This window comes from Rhincodon typus, chromosome 35 (genome assembly GCF_021869965.1).
Source record: "Rhincodon typus isolate 14 chromosome 35, sRhiTyp1.1, whole genome shotgun sequence".
NCBI lineage: Eukaryota > Metazoa > Chordata > Chondrichthyes > Orectolobiformes > Rhincodontidae > Rhincodon > Rhincodon typus.
In genome coordinates, this window is record NC_063366.1 from 24,446,764 (window position 1) to 24,452,216 (window position 5,453).

The 5,453-nt window shown below is 45.8% G+C and overlaps 1 protein-coding gene across 1 annotated transcript in view; it reads left to right on the forward strand.

Annotated features, from left to right (window-relative positions):
• Positions 1-5,380: 5,380 nt before the first annotated feature.
• The window catches only part of LOC125487054 (protein FAM110B-like), a 2,418-nt gene continuing 2,345 nt past the window's right edge, over positions 5,381-5,453 (forward strand). Inside the window, exon 1 of the mRNA XM_048616982.1 lies at positions 5,381-5,416. The gene's annotated coding sequence lies outside the window, so the exon portion shown is untranslated. The remainder of the gene's footprint in view (positions 5,417-5,453) is intronic.

Below are 5,453 nucleotides of genomic sequence, written 5' to 3' on the forward strand. Positions count from 1 at the left end.
ATCATTCAAAACAGGACCCATGGAAGCGATCACCAGGAAAGCACCATCGGTTTAAGATATCGACGGCAAATTGTTTAGTTTCATTGGATGTTGAGACTTAGTAAAATATCCAGTCACATTATTACTCAATCGCCAAGCCTCCCCACTGTTTGGATCAGTCTCCCAGTCCTTTTTCAAATCCTGGAATACAAATATCCCAGAACAGCATTCCCCTAATGTGGGCTGCTCCTTTCCAAAGGATTCTTTAAACTTTTGGGCATCGGTCACTCCGTCAATGATAGCAATGAGGTTTGATCTCCCTGTGGAGGTGAAACAACAGGTTATCAGCACTTTTCCTGGGGCCATGAGACTCTCAGCTTGGTTCCCATCCTAATGCACGGTCCCAAACACAAAATTCCTGTGAACCTAACTTAGCAGAAGATGCTGGCTCCAACCGACAACGTCTGCAACAGATTGGACCCACAAAGAATGATGGTGCTGTGGTAATGTCCCTGAACCAATACTCCAGAGGCCCAGGATAATACTCCGAGGGTCATAGGTTCAAATGCAACCACAGCGCTTGGTGTAAATCAGCAACTGAAAGTTACCTGCAAAAATAATGACCACTCTCACCAATTGCTGCTTTATGAAAAAACCCAACCTCGTTCACTCTAACACCCTTTTAGGCCATCCTTACCTGGTCTGGCCTACACGTGACTCCAAACCCACAGTAATGTGGTTGACTCTTAACTGCCTTAAAACCCTCCCAGTTCAGGGGTGGGCAGTGAATGTTGGCCTTGGTGTGCCAACCCATGAAAAATAAATCATTTCGGTGGCAGAGAGGGTGGGGAGAAGAAAAACTAAGTGGCGTACTTGTCCCTGACATTGAGTTTAAGGTCAAACTGTTCTGACTGTCAGTACTCCAGCCCGCACTGTTTACTTTGTGCATTGTAATCAGGGACAGGTTATACATACCTACTTTCAAAGTCATGTACTTCAGGTACAGGTGGTAGAGAGAGCCGGGTCCATCAGTCAGCTTGCAGTGGTCTAGGCTGCGGTTGCTGCGGTGGTAAAGCACATACAGGGTGAGTGGTTTCCTGATGCAAAGACACCACAGGTAACAGAGGCAGGGCAAGATCCAGAGGCAGGGCACGCACCACAGGCAGTGAGGACATGTCGGGCAGGGCCGGGTCCCTGAGGCGAATAGACAGGCCAGGCACCACAGGCAGCAGAGCCAAGGGCCAGCGCTCAGGAGGAAGAGGCCAGCCTCTCTGAAACAGTGGGCCAGCCTGTCCTGACCACCCAGCCTGTCACGGGTGCGGTAGGAGTACAGGCGGTCACACAGGGCTCCACAAAGGTACAGCACCCAGCGGACAACCGACCAGCAACACATCCTGCACCAGCTCATACAGATCTGCTCAGACTGTAGCTCCAGGGCACCCAGCGTCTGCAAATAGGTCAGGCGCTCCTCCACACACTGGGGAGCCGACAGAGATCTGACCCGTAGGCAGCCTCTCAGAGCAGTGTCAGGGCTGGAACCCATCCCCACTGCCTGGTACCAGGACGGTGCTAAGCGATCCTCAGCTTCTAGCCCTATATCTATATTTATACGTACAGCTAAAGTGGGAGGACCCTGCCAGTGAATACCTGCCTCCAACACATTAACTGCTCAAAGCCCGGATCAGCAGCTTGTCAATACTTTTAATCTGCATCTATTTCGGCTGAAACTGGTTGACGTTAATTCAATGATCTCACATATGGCCGTCCATTTATTATTAAAAACCAACCCCACCTTTGATAAATGTCTCAGTACCCGTGTGGTGGCACATGGTATTCTATGTACGTTATATTAGAGCACTTATGTTTGGTTTATTTTATGTACGTCATAAGACCCTGAGATTTTTTTTTCCTTTATTCATTCACGGGACGAGGGCATCGCTGGCCGGGCAGCATTTATTTCCCATCCCTAATTGCCCAGAGGGCAGTTAAGAGTCAACCACATTGCTGTGGGTCTGGAGTCACCTGTAGGCCAGACCAGGTACGAATGGCAGTTTCCTTCCCTAAAGGGCATTAATGAATCAGATGGGTTTTTCCAACAATCGACAATGGATTCATGATCATCATTAGATTCTTATTTCCAGATATTTTATTGAATTCAAATTCCATCATCTGTCATGGCGGGATTTGAACCTGGGTCCCCAGAACACTATCTGGGTCTCTGGATTAACAGGCCAGTGATAATACCACTACACCATTGACTCCCCTAAGAGGAGAATTAGACTATTCAGCCCATCGGGTCTGCTCCACCATTCGATCTTAATTGTTGTCTTTCTCAACCCCATTCTCATACCTTCTCCCCATAACCCTTGATCCCCTGACTAATCAAGTACCTATCTATCTCTGTTTTAAACACACTCAATGACTTGGCCTCCGCAACTCTCTGTGGCAATGAGTTCCACAGATTCACTACCCTCCGGCTGAAGAAATTCCTCCTCATCGCATCTTGTCCCTTCACTCTGCGTCCTTGGGTCCTGGTCTCTTCTATTAGTGGAAACATCTTCTCCACATCTACTCTATCCAGGCCTCTCAGTGTTCTGTAAGTTTGTTAGATTTCCAAACCCCCATCCTTCTAAACCCCATTGAGTACAGATCCAGTGTCCTCAACAACTCCTCATATGTCAAACCCTTCATCCCCAGGATCATTCTTATAAACCTCCTCTGAGCCCCCTCTAAGGCTGACACATCCTTCCCTAGATACAGGGCCCAAAACTATTCTCAACATTCCAAATATAATCTAACCAGAGCCTTATACGGCCTCAGCAGTCCCTCTCTGCTCTTGTATTCTAGCCCTTATGAAATGAATGCTAACATTGCATTTACCTTCCTAACTGCCAACAGAACCTGCATGGTAACTTTAAGGTAATCCCTTTTGTGCTTCATATTTCTGAAGCCTTTCCCCATTTAGAAGTTAGTCTGTGACTCTATTCTTCCTACCAAAGTGCATAATCTCACACTTTCCCATGTTGTATTCTATCTGCCACTTCTTTGCTCACTGTCCTAGCCGGTCTAAATCCTTCTGCAGCCTTCCCACTACCTCAACACTACCTGGCCTTCCACCTATCTTTGTGTCATCTGCAGTATTACATCTGCAATATTGCTGTTATAATTACACATGTACTATGTTTTGTGTATATTATGTTGCAACACTTGCGTGTTGTATATTTTATGCAACAGGTTGAGAAGCGATCTGATAGGAATTTGTAAAACAATGAGGGGAATAGATAGAGTTAATGGTAGTTGTCTTTTCCCTAAATGGGGGATGTCAAGACCAGGTGACACATATTCAAGGTGAGAGGAGAGACATTTAAAGAAGACATAAAAGATGCAATTTGGATGGTTCACGTGTGGAATGAACTTCCTGAGGAAGTGGTGGATGCGAGTACAATTACAACGCTTAAAAGAATTGTGGATAGGTACATGAATAGGAAAGCTTCGGGGGGTTATGGGCCAGGAGCAGGCAGGTGGGACTAGTTTAGTTTGGGATTACATTCAGCATGGACTAGTTGGACCGAAGGGTCTGTTTCTGTGCTGTATGACTATGGCATGGATGAGTTGAACCAAAGGGTCTGTTTCCATGCTGTATAGCTCTATGACTCTACGTCAGTGTAAATATAGGATGACTGCCGATTTAAAATTAGAGTTAATATATGGTTCAATATATTGGTAAACATAGGACTAAATACAGGCTTAACATGGATGTTGGCATGGGCTTAAATTACAGGTCAATACAAGAGTAAATATGAGCTTGGTGTAGGGCCAAATACAATCATGGAATAAATAGGTCAATATGATAGATAAATGTAGACTTATTTATGAATGTCAAAATAAAAGTTTTACATAAATGTGATTATGGGCTATAGGGTCAGTATAGAATTCAATATCTGGGTTATTACAGCATCAAAAAACAGTTGAATCAAATTTAGTGTTGTGCCTTACTGGAGTGAACACAGTTTTGTCCTGGCTATTGAGCTATAAGGAGCTCCCAGCTAAGATGGAGACAAGGTGGAATTTCTTCTCTCAGAGAGTTATTAGTGTTATAAACAAAGTTGGAGGTTTAGCCTAAGAGAAGACAGAGGGAGAATCCCTGGAGGGAACTGCATCCTATATTCTCTCACACATGGATTCTACAGTGAGAGGTAGGAATGATACCATTGTGTCACAAGAGCCACTCTGAGATTCATTGTATACTGATCCTATGTTACCTCCTTTTTGGATCCTGTATTTACTCCTACATGGATTCAATATTTGACCTTAGATATATCCTGTATTTCACTCTATGCTGATTCCATAGAGCTCCTAGATTGATCCTATATTTCAAGTGATCATGATTCTATAGGAGCTCCTGCACAGATCCTATATTTCACTAGGAGCTCCTAGACTGATTCTATATTTCAAGTTATGACTCTTTAGGAGCACATGCATGGGTTCTATATTTCACTAAATACTGATTCTGTAGCAGCTCCTGTACGGATCCTATATTTCACTCTGATTCCACAGGAGCTCCTGTGTGGATCCTATATGTCACTCGATACCAAATCTATAGGAGCTCTATAACGTAAGAACCAGGACTTGGAAGAGGCCATCTGGCCCCTCGAGCCCGTTCCGCTATTCAATAAGATCCTAGCTGAACTTCTTGCGGGCTCAGTTCCAGTTCCATTTACCCACCCTCTCACCATAACCCTTAATTCCTTTACTGTTCAGAAATCTATCTACCCATCTCTGCCTTAAGAACATTCATTGAGGAAGCCTCAACTGCTTCACTGGGCAGGGAATTCCACAGATTCACAACCCTTTGGGTAAAGAGGTTCCTCCTCAACTCAGTCCTCAATCTGCTTCCCCTTATTTTGAGTCTATGCTCCACTCGTTCTAGTCTAACCCGCCAGAGGAAACAGCCTCCCTGCTTCTACCTTATCTATTCCCTTCATAATTTTATGTTATAGCATATGTAGGTCACATAACGCGTTCTATATCGATTCTATACGAGATCCCGTAGCGCGCTCTATACCGATTCTATAATCTCCCGTAGCGCGCTCTGTACCGATTCTATAATCTCCCGTAGCGCGCTCTGTACCGATTCTATAGGAGCTCCCGTAGCGCGCTCTGTACCGATTCTATAATCTCCCGTAGCGCGCTCTGTACCGATTCTATAGGAGCTCCCGTAACGCGCTCGGTACCGATTCTATAGGAGCTCCCGTGCGGATCCTATATGTGACCTCGCACTGACCCGGGGCCGGTGACGGTTGCTTGGGGTTGGTGAGCTGTGATTGGCTGCATCCTCCACACGACACGTGCAGGCCCCACCCACTTACTCCTGATTGGTTACAGCCCGCGAGCGAGCGATGTGAACACGGTTTAAATCCGAGCGCGCGGACAACAGGTGCAAGGATCCGTTACCGGGGGGGGGGGGCTGGAAA